Source organism: Venturia canescens, chromosome 1 (assembly GCF_019457755.1).
Source record: "Venturia canescens isolate UGA chromosome 1, ASM1945775v1, whole genome shotgun sequence".
Lineage (NCBI taxonomy): Eukaryota > Metazoa > Arthropoda > Insecta > Hymenoptera > Ichneumonidae > Venturia > Venturia canescens.
Window position 1 is genome coordinate 29999596 of NC_057421.1, and position 22266 is coordinate 30021861.

Sequence of the window (22266 nt, forward strand, 5' to 3'; positions counted from 1 at the left end):
TTATGACTCACTTACGAAATTGTCTGAATCGATCGCTTTCATGAAAATCATGGGTGTCGAATGTACTGCTAATGTATTGCAAAGTTGCTCGAAGTAGTTCTATTTTTTCGGGAACTTTATTGGCATAGTTTTTCAAAAAAAAAAACAATATCATCAATCGTTCCTGTAAACAAACATCCCAGTTTATGGTACATTCAAAAAACTTATCAAAACTTTTCATAGAGGTACATTTTCATAAAGGGATACTTGTGTGTTAATAACCACGTTTTGCAGTTGCGTATTATTCTATTCGTTTCGCCACAAAATCATCACCACGACGATTGTGACTGTTCAAGTTTAAGAAATTACTAGCCTCCATTTTTTTCTATTGAAATATAACAATACTTCCAAATCATGAATTATGGCCTCGTAAAATTGACTTGTTCACTTTTTTCCAACATCAAAAGTGTAAACAAAAGAATAAAAGTTTTCCGTATTGTAAGTTTTTCCTCGCATTTTTCTATATATCATTGTGTTCTACTTGATCGAAAAATGAAGGTTTTTTTTATTCATTTCATTTGTGACGACGGGAACGACATCATCTCGCGGAAAGGCTTCGTGAAACAAACAAACGAAAATCTTTTTCTGGCCTTTTTGCCAAGGAAGCCAATGTTTCAATAACAGTACTCTCTACATGTATACCATTCTTTATCGTCAATACTTTGGTATCTTCTATCTGCTTTTTTTTCTATCCAAGCAGGCTTATATATCTGTACGATTCGATACTTTTCTTGTTGACTTTTCGTTCGATTCGGTGCAGTAGCTGCATTTTTTCTATCTACTTGTATTGGCTGAGCAGCAAATGACCAGCACGACCGAGAAGTTGTGGCCTAAATAAAAAAAAATTAGAAAGATCATACGTCATTTTTCATTTTTTTTCAATACTCGGGCTGAAATTTACGTTATTAGTGGCAAATCAATTCATAAACAGGAATCCCACATACATTATACATATTGTATTTATGCAGGTTTGTTACTTTTCTGAAAAACGATGGAACATTTTTTTTCTTCATGAAGTTGTTTATTAAACTACGATACGTGATATTCCGTCGAGGGAGGCAGACATTCCCCATAAAAACCCTAAGTTATGGGGTTTTGAAGTTGTCGGGAAAATGTGATGAAATACGTTATATTCAAATATTTAGAAGCTCACATAAAACCAGGTGGGCACACATACACACACACGCGTACGCAGCGGGAGGTGTGCGAAATCATTGGGTGGGTTCGGAACACTTTCGATGTGTGTTCGGTTGTCCGGTTATCAGCTTCCGGAAGTACAGCCCGAACCAGGCATGTGTGTGGGTGTGTGTGTGTGTGTCCACCTGTCCTGATGTGCGAGCTTCTAGTTATTCGAATATACCCTATTTCATCACGTCTTTCTAACAACTTCAAAACCTCATAACTTATAATTGAATGGGAAATGTCAACCCCCTTCCTCCCCCCCCCCCCCCCCCAATGAAATTTCATTAATGTTGATTAATTGAAGCACTCATGCTAAAAAATTTTTTGCATTGATATTCAGAAAAGTAACCAATCTGCATAATTATCCAAAATATTATCCGCGTAAGAAAAATTATATCACAGTATGGTCACCACGAAGACTCCTAAAAAAAGATGATGGCATCCGATTCGTAAAAACTCCAAATAGCAGGAGTGGTAGCAGGAGATAAAGATCCAACAATGATGAGGTCAACGGATGCATTCTGCTAACCATTCTGATACACGGTGTCATGAGAAATGTAAGTGCAAAGAATATATGTATGAGAGGCTGTGTGTCGATGTGTCCCAAGCTACGAGAATTGTGCCAGTCGCGGGCAAAAAGGGGGTCCATGGGTCCATAGAGAAAGACTAGAGTTTACTTTGTTACATCTTACAAAAAAGGAAGACAAATAAGACATCAATGAGAAAAGGAATTGTTGACGGCACTCACAGGAAGAAAAAAATGAGGAAATCGTGAGCGTGCCAACATGAACAACGTTTGCTCTCTTTCGCTTCAAGGAATTTTTTCAATAAATTGGCTTTCGTTCTGTCTCAGCTAATGTGTTGAACAATTCGTCGGAGTCGATCATCTTTGACGATTCTCGAGATTTGAAACTAAAGATCGACCTGATCGAAGAAGGACAGGGCATCATATTTTTTTTCTGTGTGCAAAAACTATTTATTTTTCTAAGTGATTTTAATCGTATCTTTCTTTTCGGCACACTCTGACCACGTCTTGGTAATTCTCGACTCAATTCAATTCCTGGTTACCCTTCGGCTCAAACGGCTATACTTCTTCATTGGATCATTCGAACGATGATTGTTAGTTAAGTTACATCGCTCCAGTAATAAAGACTCTTTGGCAGCGACTCATCATAACATAAATGTACTTCTCATTTATTATCATCTGGCCTCCAAGTTTTTAATTTTTCTTAACCAGAAATTTCTACGGCCTCTTGAAACAGTAACCGTTCTTGCATGGGTGCTACTTCGTTCCCTAGTCTCCAGGCTTCAATCCGTCATTTGGCAGCTTTTCTTTTTTATTATATAATAATAATATTCTCAGTGTTGTGTGTAGAAGTTATGCAAAAATTAGTCCAGGCTATTTCTTAACTCCGAAAACTCAGTGGTCATTGATTCCGGAAAAAGAATCGCTACACATAATTTCCAAGGAAAGTTAATTAGGTATTTGTTGCATGGAAAGAGAGTAAGGAGGGATAATAAAGATAATTTAAGGAGTTTCGGTACAAAAGTCTAAATATTAAGAAATTGATAAAACTTGGTGATAATGTTGTTCAACATCAAGTGCAAAAACACAATTTTTTTCAAAATTTTCTTCTACTTAGTTATCGAGTTACGCATTAAAGCAGATTTCTTATGCCCGGAATGTATACCTATATATATGAAAACGCTATGCTTATACACGTGAACTTTAGTGATCAATTACTCGATAACTGTGTAGAAGAAAAATCTTAAAAAATTTGTATTGCCAAATTTGGCACTAAAGAATATGTTCACCAAATTTTATAAAATTTTAAACTTTTTGAAATTTTTTATGTTTTTAGCATGGTTTAGCATGGCAACATTGTATTGCCTGTACCGAAACTCCTTAAGCAAAAACATGGTTATTTATCTTTGTAATCCAATGGTACATCTGACCGAAAATCGGTTGGACAATCTACTCTAACATCGATATGTGTAGTGGATTTAAATTTTTCAAGAATACGAATAAATGATCCCAGATATACAAAAAGAAAAAAATCTTGATGTACTAGCAACAACTCGGGCGCTACACGCCCGCTTTAATTATGACATCTCACTTGTATTCGGCGGCAACTAATGATGCTTGGCAATAATTTCGTCATAGCAACGAATAAACAAAATCATAGCAACGAATAGAGGTTTCACATTTCGATATATCGAAATGTATTTTTTAAGAAAAGAAAGAAAGGATAAGGAACGGCTGGAGCTCACGTGAATAATACTCCATTTATATATTTACTTGCATACGCTACAAAATGAAGAGATTCTCACTATACGAGTGTCCCGAAAACTAATGAAATGTCTAGAATATTAAATGTGAATGTACATATGTAACAAACACCTGAACGGTCATACCATGTGTATGAGCTCGTTCTTTTCATGCGTATATAAAACGATGGCATACGTTTCTGTTAACATGTAGGACTCATTCAAATATTTTTATATATTTCAGTTTGCCATTTCAGTTTGCTATATGTGTGTGAGAGCGGGTTAAACATATGCTGGGTTGAATTTATGCTTTCTAATATCGTCTAGCCGTGGAAGTTTTTTCCCCTTTGTGTCTCAAACGTTCTTTTTGTTTTTGTTAAAATCCAACTATATTTCGTACATACCCGTTCCCGTTACGTTTTTTTCTTTCTCTTGCTTGGAAACTCGTTCGAAACTCATTTAAACTCTGCGTTAACCATTCGCTATATTTCTGATATTCATGTGTGATTCGATCTTTTTTCTCTCTATAACTACAAACTGAATAAAAGTAACGTTGCTCATTGTATCGCAAGTAAAACAATGTGAATTTTTCTCGCCATAAATAAATCTTTTGATTTCATTTTTATCCAACCAATTAACGATTTGGTTGTTGATTCGCGAAATTTCTTGATAATCTTTACTAATGGTCAAAAAAATATAGCTTTATAAATTGACATCACCAATCCTCATGGTATACAATGAATTTCTTCAGAGGAACAAAAGGAGACAAGAAGAAGTGGGTCAACGATATGAAATTGTGTAGAAATCACGGTGAAATTGAAATAATTTGATGAGTAATGATACAAAGCAGCGAAAAGCCTATAACACACGATGCAAGTATCGTGTGCAAGAACCCGTTTCAACGTTTTTTACCGTATTATTATCAACGGTATGACGACTATTTGTTCTCACTGTACGAAAATCCTACTGAATGGATATGAAGAGAAAGCGCCACAAGGAAAAGAAGCGGAGCAAAGAGAAGGACTTGGTGGAGTATTATCTTCTCTCCCCCATACTATATAGCTTATTCAACTTCAACAAGGATGTCGGGTTACCAAAGATAAACGAATTCTCTATAAGAAACAACGCCGCTCAAAGTTTACGTGCGATCTTAGAATTTCTTGGAGCCAAGTACCATCTACAATCTTCGTTAGATTCTCCTATTTCATAGTCCTCTTTTTGCTCTCCATTCCTCACTCACGTTGTTGCCATATCCTGTAAGGTTGTTCCACTAATGAATCCTTTCTCTTCGAAGACACATAAACATGACTTTGTGTTCTGTGTTCCATTACCTACTCTGTTATTTATTTTTTTTGTACTCTTTGAATGAGACAAGTATTGAAGGTTTCAATGTTTTGTGATAGGGTAACAGTTGCGGAAAACCTATACCTTTTGGTTTATCACATCATCGTGGTGTTCGCGGAAAATATCGATTTTCGAAACTTTTTCGAGAATGACCCAGAAACAAATGGGCTAATCCCTTGATGAGGGGGAAAACCCCACCAACTCTCATGAGCCATTTTATTGACCAGATAACAATTCAGCTTCTTTTATGGGCTGAAATCACAAGAATATCAACAAGCTTCGGAACACACTCTAACAAAAAAATCGACAATTACATCTCCCACGAGTTCACCATAACCAACTTCTCTTTGACCTCAGTTTTCCCTACATAAATAAAAAGTATATGCATTTATGAAAAACATGAAATTCATATTTTATTTAAAAATGTTTAATACTAGCGCAGTTATTTTGTTACGAGAACTCTTGAGCTTTGTAAAAAGAACGCGAATAGAATTTTTGCACGAAAAACAACGACATTTTTTGAAGCTTGTGGCTGCTCGTGAAGTTTGCTAACGTGCTTGACCCCGGAAAACTTCTAGTGCTTTGAGTTTTCATGTGTTCCATATGCTTCATATTCTTTTCATCTTTACAGACTTCTCTCCAAGTATATTTCCATTTGGCTTTTATTTTATGCCTCCAATTTTTCTTTTTCATTCTGTATGAATCGCGTGTTTATAAATATTTCTGTTGACCAGAAATACGCATATAAAATGCTAAACTTGCAATGTCATGGATCACTGTAAATATTATGCATTCATGCAATCTATATACTGTGGTGTGGTCACCGTTATCCTAGGTACTATTCAGAAGCTCGTTGAAATACCGGGTTGGTTTGGAAGGCGTATACTGCGCACATTTTATGCTTGAACTTTGGGAAAAGAAAGTACGATTTATAAATGCTACACGATGCAGCTGAACAACGGATATATAACGTCTCTTCTATCGTGATAAATCGTTCTCACGTTATCGAAGGTATTGGCTTCGAACCCCCGAACCACGTATTTTTCATGCTTAAGCTTTTCCTTTCTCCACCGTAAGAGGTGTGGGACGCGCTTCTTTTCTGTGGCAAAGAGAGAATATACGACTTTTCGCAAGAGTTTTCCTTTCGTGTTGCTCTCCAAGTCTCAATAAAATCCCTTTTTCTCTTTGAACTTCGACTTTGAGCGGAGAAAGTGTAGGTAAAAAATGAAAATGATCGGTTTTGCTCAACAAACCTTTGGTTTTTTTTCTAGGCAGATTTATGACGAGAACTCCTATGTTGTCTGTGACATATCACAACTAGTTGTTAAAATTAAAAAAGTTTTGCTGCTGCTTAATACTTATTCATAGTTGAACAAAACGAAAAGTTTATCGAATAACTTATTGTTTTACCGTATGGAACGTGATGAGAAAAAATATGAAAAATCACGTTCTTTGAGTTTTTTTTACAACATTTTTTGCCAATACTTTACGGTGGCTATTTAACATGAGGTCGTAAATGACCCGAAGTATATATACCATTCACCAAAATTTATAATTGTACGTTGTTGTCCGTCAGTTTGCTATGTAATCGAATCTGTAATCCAATCCACTCCACGTTTGCTCATTATAACGAATTTAATACTAAGTAACGACCTTAGCTGATGAAATAGTTGAACAAACATTCTCGATCTTCCATAATTAACTTCTCTCTATGAAAGAGTGCAGTAGAAACTGTGGAGCGAAACTGATGTTAATATGAGTCGTACATCATTGAAAAACATACTATTTATTCCATTTAAATGGCAATTCATACTTTACGATTAATCTTTAGAATACGGATTGCAAAAAATAATGTTAAAATTGTTTTCAACGTCAAACTGGTATCTCTGAGAGCCGAGACGAAACTTGACTATAATGTGACAATGACTTATGTATCTACATGGAGCTTTACTAATATGCCTGGCTGGCATTCATGCAGACAAAGTATTCCAAAGATGTAAACGCTTACCACTTTCTCATGGCTTGAGCAAGAGAAATTAATCTCCCGAATTTCTCTACGCAAAAATGTTGCCACAACGAAACATTCCAAAATTTTTCTGGTTCTACTCTCCTCCAGTACCACCTCTTCCTTTCCTGTTTCTTATCGATTTTTTTTCGCTATTACACCTCAGCGAGATCGAGTCTATTACTGACCGAAAGCAACCGCTTGAGGGTATGATGTCATCCTTCCAATTGTTGTCAACTGCCTCTTATAGTTATTTTTTATTTTTGTTATAATTTCCTATCCAAATATTAAGGAATTTTGAATGACTGAAATTGTATTAAAAATACGAGCAATATCCACGGCTCAGGAGAAAAATTACTCTAAAGGATAATTAATTTTCAGTATAAGAAAAAAATATTTCTTTCTCTGGCTTTCTGAAAATAAAAATAATAGTTATCTTTTTTTGGAAGCTGCTCATCCATCGCAGAATAAAAAGTGGTACAGTCATATTTCAAGAGTTCTCATGGCAATGGCGAGCGGGTCTTTCTTGAATGAGAAGCGTTCGCGTTGCTGTTCGCGCTACGGAAAGCTCCCGAAGCACGTGTTGAAATTTATCCTCACCTGGCGTATAAGGTGCGGGGCTTTCCACTCCTTCATACTTAAAGGGATTTAGTACCTCAGAGTAGCATGCGGATTATGCATAGGCTGAACAAACGGCCTTCTGGAAAAGGGTCGGGAAAACGAGGCGTCAGTGAGGAGCTTTTATATAATATAACGATAGACGAACGAAGAAAAGAGAAGAGAGGCGAAAGCGAAGGATATGCATGAGATTTTGTTGAAGACTATCAAGAGCCGACGCAATTTCAGTAATTTGTTATTTCATTAATTCCTTGTTCTTAGGGAGATTAACTTGATCCTTATCTAGCTGTGAGTTTGCATCGTTTTTTCAAACTTCGAATAAATTTTCAATAAAATTGAAATATTTACAACTTGGATTGTTTATTTTATTTTGGAGAAAAAGTAGCTAAATGACATAACACGTGTAACAATAGTATTGATACTATTATCTGAGCTTCGCTAATAAGATGTAGAAATTTGAGTAGTATGTGTAATTTTTGTAAGTGTTATATTGTTTTGTTTTGTAATAAAAATCGTGTTGCACTCGATCAATAAATATCCAAACGTATTTATGGAAGAAAAATTCTGTTAAAAAATGAGTTAAATATTACTCAATTTTTAGAGGTGGTTATTTCGATCTTTGTATATTTCTATTTATCTTTCGGTTTTTTACGCATTCATTCATGTACCGATGAATAATTTTTTTTTATTACTTTTCTGTGAGGCTGGTATAAGCTGTTTAACAATTTTTATTTAAAATCAACAACCAAACATCATTGTTGCATGTTTTGCGGCAATCATTTCAGGTATCTTTCATGCCACCCCATAGAAAAAAAAAATTTTCGATGCTTTCTCGCAGTCACCATTATATAATTATACGATTCAAGGTCTAGCTTATTGCGCAAAAAGAATTCATTATTGATGATACAAATTATTGACTACAGTTGATATCTCTCAAATGTTCAATGAGCCATAGATCCTGCTTAAGAAAAACGCCATAACTATATTATATCCCCAGAGGGGAATGGGAAGTGTGGGCGAATGAAACTAATAGTCGTTTTGTCGGATCGATGAAAGTTTGAACACGTGATGTCGGCCTCGGGGAGCAGGATTCGTAGCCCCAAGAGCATTAACCCTGAGCCATTAGTTTGGGAAACTGGATTAGGCATATATACACGCCCACAGGGCTAACATTCGTACGTGTGTATGGTCGAACTTTTGTGGTATAACGAAGATCACATGGACCGTACACCAAAGTCCACTAACTCAGAAAAAGATTTCTTTTTTATCTTTCCTTTTTCTCTTCGTTCCGCACCTTTTCATATATACACATCTTGTGCACCATTGGACCGAGGATGAAACGAATGAGCGTTCCAACGATCTGTCCAGACCATGAAACTGTCACGGTAGCAGGGACAAAAACTCAGCCGCAAAGAAATCCTTATGAAATACACATCATTATTCCCTTTTTTGGTGGTGGAAAAAATTCGAGAAAAGGGAAAACCACCGTTGATGATACGAATATTTTTTTTTTGACCTCATGCCCAAATGTTTTTCACATGTATTAATAGTAGTTAAACGATACTTATTTACGTATTACGTATCACGATAGTACTTACTGTTTTATCATATTTGATAAAATAATGGAAATATAAAAGATAATCTAATTCGAATAATATGTTGATACAAACAAATGTCGGCACGAAAAGACTTGTAAAAAGAGCAGCGCCGCCATCCGCAAAGATTAAAAAATAGAAACCATCAAATTGCTCGATAACGGATCGTCTCTTCTACGAACCAACCCCTCCAGTCAAAACTGCGCACTCTCGCCAATTTTAGCGCTTGGCTTCATGAAAGCCGATTACGTCCATTTTAATCCCCGTAAGATTAACGACTGCCTCGATTACGAATTCACAAAAGCTGATAACCGACTGTATAGGGAGAACAATCCGATTGGTCAGAAAGGGCGTGGATGAAATTCAGAATTCATTTGGTGCGGTATCAATATTCTCGCACGGTCAATATTCATAGACGTATCTTTTCTTCCAGTGATGTCGCTCTCGGGAATCAGGGATTGATGAATTTCATTTCGATCGGGCTACGATTTCCAGGAATGTAATCACTATTTTACCGAGTTCACCTTGACATTGAATTACATCGGGTGATCTCGGTTCATTATCCGTATACAATACATACCTATATTGAACACATGCATATACCAGACCAACTTATCCGAATGGTATCACCAATACTCGATCCTCTCTCTGTCTCTCAATATATATAATTGGATAAGCCTGGGTTTATTTTAGCATGGATGACTAGGTGAAACGAGTTACAATGTGTTAACGACTTTGATATAGTTAATGTTATATAACCTAATCGTTAATACAATTAAAACCAGAAATCGAATGCTACAGAAAACTAGTAAAAATAAACGAATCAGAATCCGGGAAAAAACGTTCACCCGAAATAGCAGCTACTGCGACTTTCTTTCCTTTCCACTCTTGCATTCGTTCCCGTACTTAGTCTACGACGGCTTAAAAGATTCACCCTTTTCACTCTTGACTTTATCCACTCTTTAGTGAATGGGCATATGGATGTGGAAAAGATACGTATACAGAGGGCAGTTCGAGAAACTGGGTCAATCTGTGCGAAAAGTTTTGATTCGGTTGACGTTTAGATGGCGCAATTTCTTTTTATGAGCGAAAATTCTGTGAAGCATATCTAGAAACGAATTTATATAAACTTTGTCGCCTCAAAATTCATACTGAAGAGTTCCTCGACTTTTCTTTCCATGTGACATGTAGCTATAGTTCTTAAAAATTTATACTAAATTTCTAATTTAGGCAGCATCAATTCACGGAAACTAAAATCCCAATACCTCTAGTCCGAACATGCGTGAAATCGCGTATACGGTCACGCCTGGTAAATTTACATTTGTGAAATCGTATCAATAAAACCTTTGATTCACATGACATTTGCGGCCACTGCAGGTTACCATAATTTAAAATAGTACCTCCCGAGAATATTTTTAGGAACGCCAATGATTTTTTCTAGTTATTTTCAGTACTAAGAATGTTAGATATGTTAGTCCGTTGGATATGTTTCGATGTGATGCTGTTGTAAGAAACGAATAGGTTAGTAGTTGAAGTGCTCAGTGTTATTTGAATAGAAAATGTACACCAGTGATTTCAATGTGAGCGACAATAAGGACCTTGCAATCCACACGTCATTCGCGATTGGAATGATCTCCATCATACCAAACAGCTTACAGAAAAAATGAATATAAAACAGCTTCCTAAAGAGGAACGTCTATAAAGATCCCGAAATTTCATAGTGTTGGTACAAGCATGTGTTCGATAATTCAATAAGAGTCAAGTAAGAGCAAGGGAACACAGAACCTAGGGCTACGGTCGTTCTCGGCCGTGAAGCAGGTCTGACCCAGTTACTAAACTTCCTATTCATTCAACCTTTGGCCAACGGGCACAACGTTATTAATTAGGCAAATGAGTGCGCGATCATGCAGTTTACTGTTGAACCTTCGGCAACTCGTATCTTTCAAACATTAACTTACCAAAAGATCTTCTCAGTCCCTTACCGCTTCCCGTATAATTAACTTTAATTACTTCATGGTAACGTTCGAGATTCTAATGTTTTGAACCATCAGAACCCATGTAGGAAACGCCAAGCTTGACAATAGGGCCAATGCTTGGCCCACGCATGGCTTGTCGAGTATATTTTGCCAAGCTTGGCCCCGTCCTTGGGCGTTTATTGGCTGCCGTATAAAAAAAAAGAATATTTTTGCCAATATGCAACCGACAGTCGGCCCTTGAATGGTAGCCAATGATCGGCCGAACGAACTTTATCAGTCTTGGGCCATTATCGGCTGATGACCGAAAACCTTGAATATTTTTTACTATATATTTCCCGGTAAAAATGCAATACTTGGCACATGAATGGTAACCAATCATTGGCCAAGCGAATTTTACCAGTTTTGGACCATTTTTGGGCCGATGACTGTATACTATTGTATTACTAAATTTGTCAATAGAAGTGCAATATCAGAGGGCCCATTTCGCACCAATGAGTTTTAATGAATTTCTCCCAGTGATGAAAGTTTGGATTATATTTCTTTCTTTGTACAAAAATTTAGATCAAATTTCTTTTCCGGCAACAACTTTGATGAACTTCCTTTTCAAGCGATGAGAGTTCTGGTTAAATTTGCTTGCCGCAACAATATTTATAAACATTTGTCTTGCAGCGGTGAAAGTTATATGTTTTAATTTTTTGTGTAGCAGGAAAATTTTGGAAACATTTTCTCTACAGTAACCAAAATTTGGAAACTTTCTTGCTACTCAAAAATTTAGGCATAACTTTCTCCGCTATGAGATAAAAATTTTTATGATTATATAAAATATTGAAATTTCATCAAAATTTTCATCGCTGAAAGAATATGTTTTCAAAACTTTCCTGCGTTACACCAAAAATGAAACCATAACTTTCATCGCTGCAAGTAAGAAATTTTCATGAATACTGTTGCGGTAAACAAATTTGACCAACACAGTCATCACTTAGAAATAGTGTTCATCAAAATTGTTGCCGGAAAAGAAATTTGATCTAGATATTTTTACAAAAAATATGATCCAAGCTTTTATCACTGAGAGAAATTCATTAAAACTCATTGATGTAAAGAAATTTATCAAAACTTCCATTGCTATATCAATAAATTTAGTGTAAGATAGATTTTTTATTCTATTGTAAATCGTCAAAATTTAGTATTACAATTTTTTATGTAACAAAACTCAAAGTAGGTCACTCAAACAATTCGAAATCACCATATACATCACTCGAAACATCCTTTGCAACATATCAAGAATTTTATGACACAGTTGGTACAATGACGAATTGGTCTAGTAGGTAGCGTGCGTCCGTTAAGTTAGAGCGTGTTAGGTAGGTAGGTAGATCGAATCCCACATGTGTACACATTTTTCTTCGATATAATTGATTTCAGAATCTCGGAACGGTAAGGGTCTGAGATCACAAACATTAAAAAATCCAATACACAGTGAAAAAAAAATAAATTTTGTCATGTTTTTCGTTTTCTTGCAAAAGTGTTTAATCGAAAGCTCCCAGTTTATTGCCATTGATGCGCCATTATAATGTATCAGCAATTGGCTGACGATCTTGGGCCAAGAACGGCAATCGGTAACGGGCCGAAGTTATCATCCGTGCTTGAGCCATCATCCCGCCAGTCTTGGCTGCCATTGCCGCGCCAAGATCGGAGTGGTGGCTGCCGGTACTGGGCCGATCTTGGGCCCTTTGTAAAACCCTACATGGGAATATCAACAGATTTTCACAATAGTTCTATCGATTACTGGTGAAAATAGACATATCGACTATGTTTCAAACTCAATTGAAATAGGACAAACCATTTGTATCAATTGTGTTGGTTCGTTAAATCTATGAGTTAAAAAAAAGAATTTTGTAGGCAGAGGAAATTAAGACGGGCCGTGTATCTTTACTAAAGATTGGTCAATTTTTAAGAATTCCCTACTGAATTATAAAATCCTTATACCTACGTGTAACAAACATATCAACTGCAATTAAATTCCTTGACCTTACATTAAAACGATAAATAATCAATAATATAAGTAAGCAGCTGAATACAACTGTCCACCTAATCAACAACAGCATGAAGCTATTTTACCTAAATACTGAATCAAATAATTGATCTCAGTAGATGACTTTTTTACGTCTCTGAAGACCATGGAACAACGTCACCAATAAATTCGATGACTTGCGAAAACACATCGATAAATCTTATGAATCATGAAAATCCAATAACTTTCTGTCGTACGTCTACAAATTGCTTTACTCGACCAAACCTGCGTATCGTTAACAATCTCATACTAAGTACACAGCATCGAGAATGGGTTTTATTTCAGATTTTAAATAATATTTATTGTGCTAATGCTGCCTGTGAATTCTGATCAAAAGTGAGCAGGATCATCCATAGTTTGAAAACCCGAACTAGGATCATGATATTTTCCATCGGGTGACCCAAGTGGGATTGTACGAGTACATAAGCAGGTAATAGCCGAAACCGGAGAAATATTGTCAAGCAGCCATGTTTGGTTGTTAGCCCACAAACTTCAACGTCGAACGAAATCTAACGAAAATATCATATATTATGAAGGTTACATTGTCCCAATTCGTTTCTATATATTGATCTATATGAAAATTGAATGACCACAAGTACTAGCCATGTTGAACGATCGCACATTGTAAACAATCATTCCACATTTCTTGTGTACTTCTTCAGAGTACTGAAGACCACTGCAACAACTCTGACCGAAAATTTTGAATCTATAAGTACGCATGATCGATCTTCGTGGTCAACCGATCACATGTAATCCAGGGTGAAGTTCATTGATTTGCCTATCATTTTCACCAAATCGCCGATCATACCATCGGGCATTTCCATTCTCCCAACGTGCGGTAACATCGGTGGTTGTACCATTACCGACAACTTGCAACCACCAAGATCGTTCAAGCGAGGTAAAGACTATTTTTGTGCCCGGCGAACTTACCCTCTCAATACTGCCCCACCTGGGGCCAGCAAAGTTTTCCGTTAACGGTGAACGCAACGATGTTATGCCAACAGTAAAGGATCTCACATGAGCGATATTACTTATCACTTTGCAAAGTACACTCGCTGAATTTGTAAACTGCATTCCAGAATTTACCCATCATACAAGTGATTGCGGTGGATATATTTTTTTCCTTTCCATTTTTTTTTTGTTTTTGTGTATTCCTCTTTGGGCCTTTCGAGCCCAACTCAGGTCATCACTCTAAGTTTACCTTTTTTTTTTATTTCACCAAAACTGTTTCGGTTATAGTGAAACGGTTACCCATCCAAGTATTGGTCTCGCCCAAGGCGAAGTTTCTTGGAGAGCCCTCGAAATCATACATCAACCGATCCAAAAAATTATTAAATTTAAAGAGATCAGTAACTTTAATATTTTGTTATTAATTATTTTTCTCTCAGCCTGCTCTTCTCATGTTTGGGCATAAAAACAGGAGCCATCGCGTTTCCAACTGTTTTCGAAAACTCATTTTTTTTTTTAATAATAAAATTATTATAATAGCTCAGAGGATATTGAAAGTTAACGTATTTTTAATTTATATTTTTCTGTCAATCGCGACTTTTTGGAACACTGTAGCTTGAATCATTGTTCAGGAATTGGCGAGGTTTCGGTCAGAGCGTGTTTTACAATCGGGTTCACGCTTCGCCGCCGACGTCGCTAGTTCCTGGGCTACCGAAAATTCAGGACTTCATTGTCATATAGGTGGATTGTTCTCACGGAATCGAGGCGACGCACAACGCATGCGCGAAGTGCGTGTTGAAATGCTTTTTTTCAGTCGTTTCTCTTTCGGTAAAAATCAAAGGGGGTCACGGGCTTTCACCAAAAAATATAGTGCTCTATCGGTTTGGGATATTTACTATTACATTTAACACATACTTTTCGGGATGAACCATTATCGGATTTCTCATATTTTTGGGATTACACTCACTAGCACGAACTTCACAGTCTCATTTTCGGGTTACATTCGGGCCTCTATTCATTGTCGGGCATCGATTTTATTGTAAACGGACATCACACGAAATAAACTGACTCTTTATACATTTTAACACTTCGCTCCCCTTGCCTCATTTCTTTCTCCCATCAACGCCAGATTCTCACGGAACATTTCTTTCTTAAATGCTGCATGACCGTATCTGAAAATTCACAAACGTCAATATTGATAAGATATAAAAAATTATTGGTAAAATTGTAGAATCAGGGCTTCTGTTCGAATCAACTCCAATTGTTTTTTGAGCATTCGTTATCACTACATGATGGTGTAACATATCATTAGAATGAGAGGGAAGACTTCCAACGTCGTAAAAAACCAAGTTAAAAGTATGTAAAGTTACCTTATCCCCATGAAGAGGAATGAGGGACTCAACATAACTCCGATGAAATATGGAGGAGTGCTAAGGATACCAAAAAATCTAGAATTCGCTACGACAGAACTGTGTTTACAATCAGCTGCGTGTATTTTTGATAATCTTCGCAGAACAGCTTTGGATGTGTGTGCGGAATTGTTCAGTGGTTTCGGAACATATGTGTGTGCGAAATAATTGAACATGTGAAACAGTTGAGTGATTCGAGTGTGGATAATGTGTAGATTTGCATGCGTGCATGCGCTCGTTTCAGTTTTCGTACGCACATTCAATAATATTCTGGACGCACCCAACGATTCTGCACACACATCTAAAGATGTTTTTTCTAATGCGTAGGCCCTCGCGATTGAGCCTCCTTAGAGAATTAATGAAAAAAACAAATCTTTAAGTTTTGCCCATCAAACTAATGGAGTTATGCAAATGAATAAAAAAAAGATGTGGAGACTGAAAATACAGAGAGAATGAGCACGGAAATGTTCCGATCGATTAATCAGACGCGCTAAATCCGAATCCGAGGTCAGACTGGCCAATATACTTTGGAAAATTTTCAGTGAATTCCAACAAACCACTAAAATGAGTGAAAATTGCGATACATCGCAGTTAAATATGTGAAAAATGTTATTAACACAGTTCAAGTGTGTTTTTCTCGGATTTTGACGCACTGGATCCGAATCCCGTTAATCTTGGTCGTATATACGAGAGTCAGATGCAACAGCGATATACGAACGAGGAAAGAACTTCATTAATCTCATACTGTTCTTCTTTTGTAACGTTTTTGTTTAATTGACCCACGCAGCGGGTTCCTTTATCTCTTTCCATATTCTCTTTATCTCTTTCTCGCTCCTTTTCACTTATTTCTTGATTGTTTGGGTAAATTGCTGGAACAAGAGAGAAATGAAGAGAGGAAAAAATCCAGTTTTTTGTGTGCCAGTGTTATCTCTTGATTTTCGTAACATGACGAAGAAGAGATACATAAATCTGAACGATCATTATTCTGATTTTTCAATATATTCCGTAACATTTCAGATTCACAGTACATAAAAAGTCGTCAAGCAAACCTAAAATAATACACAAAATAACCAAATCGTGCCAAAAACTTCAATGATGGATAAAAAGTAGATTGTTCCTTCCCCTCAAAAATTCCTTCAAATAAGCGACTTATTATGGAAGTTATAAAAAACTATCTTAAATAAAATGTATAAATGAAGTCAAATCTGTAAATTCATAGAAATAAATGGTAACAACAATTTAATTGCAAGATAGAAAATATCAGAGTCACAAAAAATTCAAAAAAATTATAAACGAAAAAACTTGCAAGTAAAACAATTGAAACAACAAATTTGGTGATTAAAATTTCAAATTCGTGAGTATGACATGTAGGTAAATTTGAGCTAGAAAAAAAAACGCTAAGTATAACAGCCAAGTTTATTTTCTAAATTTTTTCTATGGAATTTCTGTGATTCAATTTTTTTTTATTTTTATTTTTATTTTTTTAATATTTTATGTTTGCATTTCTTTACGGTTGAAATTTTTTTTTCTTTGATATTTTGACTTTTCCGATTTTTCTGGTTTTAATTTTTTTGTAGTACTTTGTGTTATTTATAATTCCCAATTAACTGATGCGATGTCTCCATAAATCGATTTGATGATTCCTCATCCACGTTCCATAAGAACTGCTTGCTTTGTGGCAACTCCTCACGATTTATTATGCATCGAAATCCATCAAGCTAATTGGTTTCTATACACGAAATATTCAAGTCCTTATAATATCCGATGGTTCATATGAAACATAAACCGATGAACGCAATTGGAACGTTTGATAATAAAGGTTTTAATCTAATGAGTCTTCCTTTGTAAATATTGCATGATATGTTCCCTACACGAGATTTGGTTTTACATTTTCATCTTGCATGTGCTATTGTACAGATATCTTTGCTTATCTTCGAAGCTTCATCGCAACAAAAGTCCTATTGGATGCGATTGTTTGTCGTCGGAATAAATCAGTACTTCCGATTGTAAAGTGATATGAACACTTTGCATTTCGGTGCAAAATGATAAGAACATTTCTGCACCGAGATTTTTTCCCGATTTAAAGGCTATGAACAGTGTAAACGTTTGAATTTTAGGTGTATTTTAATTTATTTTATAAATAAAAATTGGTTGGATGGATTTAAATAAAACCTTGTACACATCTTTTACATACTCAGAAGTGCTGAAAATTTTTTTTTTTCAATTTTGTTCATAGTATTTTTTTGTACAATGGTGTGTAGAAAATGGCACCATTTGAATCGGCATTGACAGCAAATCTCAAAAACGGAACATCTCAGGACAAAAAACCAAAAAGATTCTTAAAATATAAGCTATTAGCTATCGAATGACGTAGGAGATTTTCAAAATATCGTTTAGAAAAAAAAAATGACGAGACAGAAATCACAATTTCTGTTGATTTTTCAATATAAAATGGTTTATAAAAAAAAAGTTAATAAAAAACGGCCACGTTATACTGAAAATATACGTTTCCCCTACAAAATGCAGTTTGAATCAAGTCGCTGGGATGAAAATTCTCTTTGTTTTGCTGCCAACGTCAATTCAAAGAGTACCATTTTATCAACACGCCATTGTACAAAAATATACAATTGAAATTTCTTTTGTTTTAAATTTTTCCAACCAATTTTTATTTATAAAAAAAAAAGAAGAAAAATTTCAGCCACATTGATAATAAGCTTGATACTGTGGTTTTTAATTGAAAATAGCTACGCTTCAGTTCACCCCATACGATATTTATTATTTGTATCGAATGATCCTCTATTTGATAAGGCATCTGATAACATCTGATAGACCTTATGATAAAATAAATTATGAAATTTTTTGTATTTTAAATAAGATGGAGCGATATTTAACAGAACACAGGACGTTCGCTAAAGGGAAGAAATACGAACGATGGAAATCTGTCTACACATCAACATACTCATTCCGACATCACGATTATTAGATATTTGCTGTGCTTCAAAACTGTTTGTTCCGATTGGCAGCGAAAAAACAATTCCAGAATCGATAATGAAATCTCGGGCCTGGGTAAATTTTGAGATCGCTAGTTATATGTTTAGCAGTTAATTATCCGCACCAATCTTAATTCTTATTTGCACCGATCGATAATTTCTATTAGATCGGTATCTCGACAGAGATGCGTGAAAATGAAGGCGTTTTACAGAACACTGTAACTTTTCAAGCAATTCGAACAAACGAGGTATAACTTATCGAAATAAGTATGGTGCACACATTCAAAGAGCGGAGGTGCGAATAATGGATATGAGTGTTGCCAATGGGATACTCATGTACATTCGTGGAGCTTATAAACAGCGGTCCCTCTGCCAAAAACATTCAAGAATTTCTGTTGAACGGCATACATCAAAGTCGATATGGCAGGACAAACAGAATATTTTACTACAGGCGTCAGACGTCCATTCAGGTAATGACGTTTTTTTTATTGGACTGTGTGTGTATTACTGTGTGTGCATTAGTCTGTTAGAAAAATGTATTAATCTTATAAACTTTATGCTTTTAACGTCGGAAACATCGCAGTGGCAGAACTGACTTGTTCAAATACCGAAAACTCTACTACGTGATGAAGAGAACTTGGACAAGTTCGTTATCCAAAACCAAGGCATCTCACGTAACTTAACTATGCTCGCTGCCCTAAATCTTTCATCAAGAAACTCCATTTCATCAAATTAACAAACATGCGCGCCTTATGTGGCAATCATTCTGAATAATCTAGGCCAGTACAGAGCAAAAACGTACGAGCATATCTGCAATTTGTTAACTTTAGTTGATTTCATGCATTTTTTATAATATAAAACTTCTTTTCTGCTTGTTCTGTACACCAAAATTCAGATTAGTCGAGATTATACGTTGAAATAAAGAATTTGCTGAAAAGCAAGATATTTTTATCCCAATGCAGAACCGATTTCCTTATATATGTAACTGAAAAAAATGAATTATTTTTTCTCCTAATCAGTTTTTTTAGGCACACGATGTTTGTTTACAAAATTATCCCTTATTTATTTAAGTAAAACTCAGTGGTCCACCCGAATTGAATTCACATCGGTTTATCCTTCAAAAATGCAAAATAAACTGACGAAATTAAAGTGCAGCTAATTTGGGATCGAGAGACGCGGTAGCGGCTCGACGCCAAGTGTATTAAAAGGAAAAACTGCAGCGCAAAAGAAAAGCCAGCGCGAGCCCTGCCGCTACTCTTATATACGCGAATATACCAGCTTTATGACGTCACAGAATTTTCAAACGGCTCTCACAAACAAACCATTTTATGAAAGAACCTGAAAATTGGTGATGATTTTTTTTCGATTAGCATTATACACGTTATTTTGTATTCCACATTAGCTTATTTCCCTCAACTTGCCAATAAGTATATTGTTATATCTGGGGATATAAATTTATATCATTAATATATCACGTGGAAAATGTAGTATATGACATGAGGAATTCGTCATATCTTTTCTGCATGGTTTCAACTAATGCTACTTTCTTGTTCACACTCTCTTTTCCTCGTTCTTTAACGATCGTCTCGCATATGTATCTCGTTACATATTTCCAAGATGAGCACGTAAACTTACGTAGATTCCATGGGTTCTGCGAAAGTATGGGTAACGGATGAGTGTATGTGCATTGAGGTTGTTGGATTACAGGCATTACCGCAAGAGGGGGCGATCTTCGACATCATCATTCTTTGAGGCTCTTAAGAGCGCTCAACTTGGCATTATACTTTTTTATTGCGACGCACGTGAATATGAAACCTCATATTTTCTCATTCCTCGTTCAATGACTTATAAGATAACGATGGATTGAGCACCCCCCTCCCCCCTCCTTCGCCCATACTATCGTTACATGTAATGTATGCATCTCCTTTTCTCCATTGCAAGTCACTACGTATCTTACTCCCTAACTATCTACTTCATGCACATGATTGAATCGAGGCCAAGCGGGTAGTTGAAGTTCTTCGCAATTGTGGGAGCATTTCGCTCGACTCACTCGACTTTGAACCTTAGAGCACGTGTAAGCAGTCTCACATTTACTCGGTATCGCAACCTTCTTTAGATTCTTCCTTCTTTCCATCATTTCTCTTCTATACCACAGTCACATTTTCACATGGGTAAGCTTGCATCTAACAGTAAAAGTTGTTTTGCGGACAGATTTAATACAAAAAACATTGATATTCAACGTGAATATAGGTTATATTTCCATCATTCCTTTCATAAGCCTCAGCTGTGACTTTTTTTCTTACGGTTCAGCGAAACATTCGGCAAGAATAAGAAAATTTTATTTCAAATGAGATTCAAAGGTAGAGGATAATCTTTTTCCCCTCTGGTATATCGATGATGTTGTGCCGTTGTTGAGTACTCTTACTCACACGTAATGAAGCCAAGCATAACAATCTTTTGTTTAATCACATAAGCGAGAGCGTTTGCTTTGAAAAAACGGAGGGGAGATCTAAGATTTCGTTTTTCGTGAGAAACGGTTTTTAAGAAAGAAAAAATACAGTCTGAGAGCGGGCTTCTAACGATATACAACAGCGGCATTAACCCTCGAGGCGTCAATCTTGCCACAGGCTGTCTTGCCGTATCTTCGAGTACTTTACTGGGAAGGGCCATTTTTCGTTGGTCGGTTAGCACTTTTTCCCCTTTGATCCCTCGAGGTTTTTCATTCCTTCCTACCAAATACGTGGTAAGTACAACAGTCTAGAGATTCTGTATATATCTCTGCCCTCATCTTCGCATATATACACCTCTTTGTCTTGTCGTCATCTATGCCGCGCACTCGTGCCTGAGGCTTTACTACCTCTTTTACCTGTGGATCGATCAACGTCCGGAAGCTCTATCTCTCTTCGACTCCGCTTCTCACTCTCTTTCTCTCCCCCTTTCTCGTTTTGTACGACCCTCATCTCGCCCCCTCCCCCCAACACCTCTCATTTCGACGTTGCCAATTTGACAAGAATATTGAAGCGAATTTAATTTCGCATTCCTGTAGTCGATGCGATCGAAACTTTAGTATCAGAATCCAATCTCCTTGTGCCGTTACCGTCTTATTGCTTTCGATGAAAACTCGTGGAACGGGAAGTTCGAAGGAGAACGAAAGAGAGTAGAAACGTTAGAGTAATATGGAACCTCGAAAAACGTAGGAAAAATCATATAGCCAACGAATAGAAAACATACCTTAGGGTGTGGCAGAAAAAAAAAACAGAAGTGATGAAAAAGGGTAAAGAAAAAAAGATGAGAAATGTGGGGTACGGTCTGTTGATAAACTATGAAGAGAAGCTTTACTTGCGGCATGTGGTGTTGTGTTTCACAGCAGCCAAGCACCAACAGCAACGAAACGATGGAATGGAAGTAGTCTTCATGAGGACTTGGTTTGCTTCCGTACACGTCTTTATCTCATACCATTCATCTTCCTCCTCTGCCTTTTTATCAGTTCATCCTCTCCTATTACGTGCACATTTTGCACTACTTCCTCCTCATTCGATACTTATACCCTCTCTAGATTGCATCTATACACCTCTTGCAAACACTGAAAAGGGCACGAACACATGAAGCTCGATGCACTGATGTGAAATTTTTCTATAGTTACCGTTAATATTTGATGAAAATATATTATTATATTTATTGAGAGCGAACGTTACCTCGGATTTCGTATTTCTTATTGTGGTAATATATGAAATAATAAAAATCCACGAACTCCTTAGAAAGGGATCAAACCTCTCAGAGTCTTCTGGAAATGCCGTCTGATGTAGTTCTTTTTGAAAAGACGT

General features: G+C 36.3%; 1 long non-coding RNA gene across 1 annotated transcript; it reads left to right on the plus strand.

Moving 5' to 3' along the window:
• Positions 1 to 18109: 18109 nt before the first annotated feature.
• On the plus strand, positions 18110 to 19403 carry LOC122409093 (uncharacterized). Its single transcript, XR_006260600.1, has 3 exons — positions 18110 to 18518; positions 18610 to 18912; positions 19026 to 19403. It is a non-coding gene; the product is annotated as an uncharacterized lncRNA (long non-coding RNA).
• The last annotated feature ends 2863 nt before the right edge of the window (positions 19404 to 22266 follow it).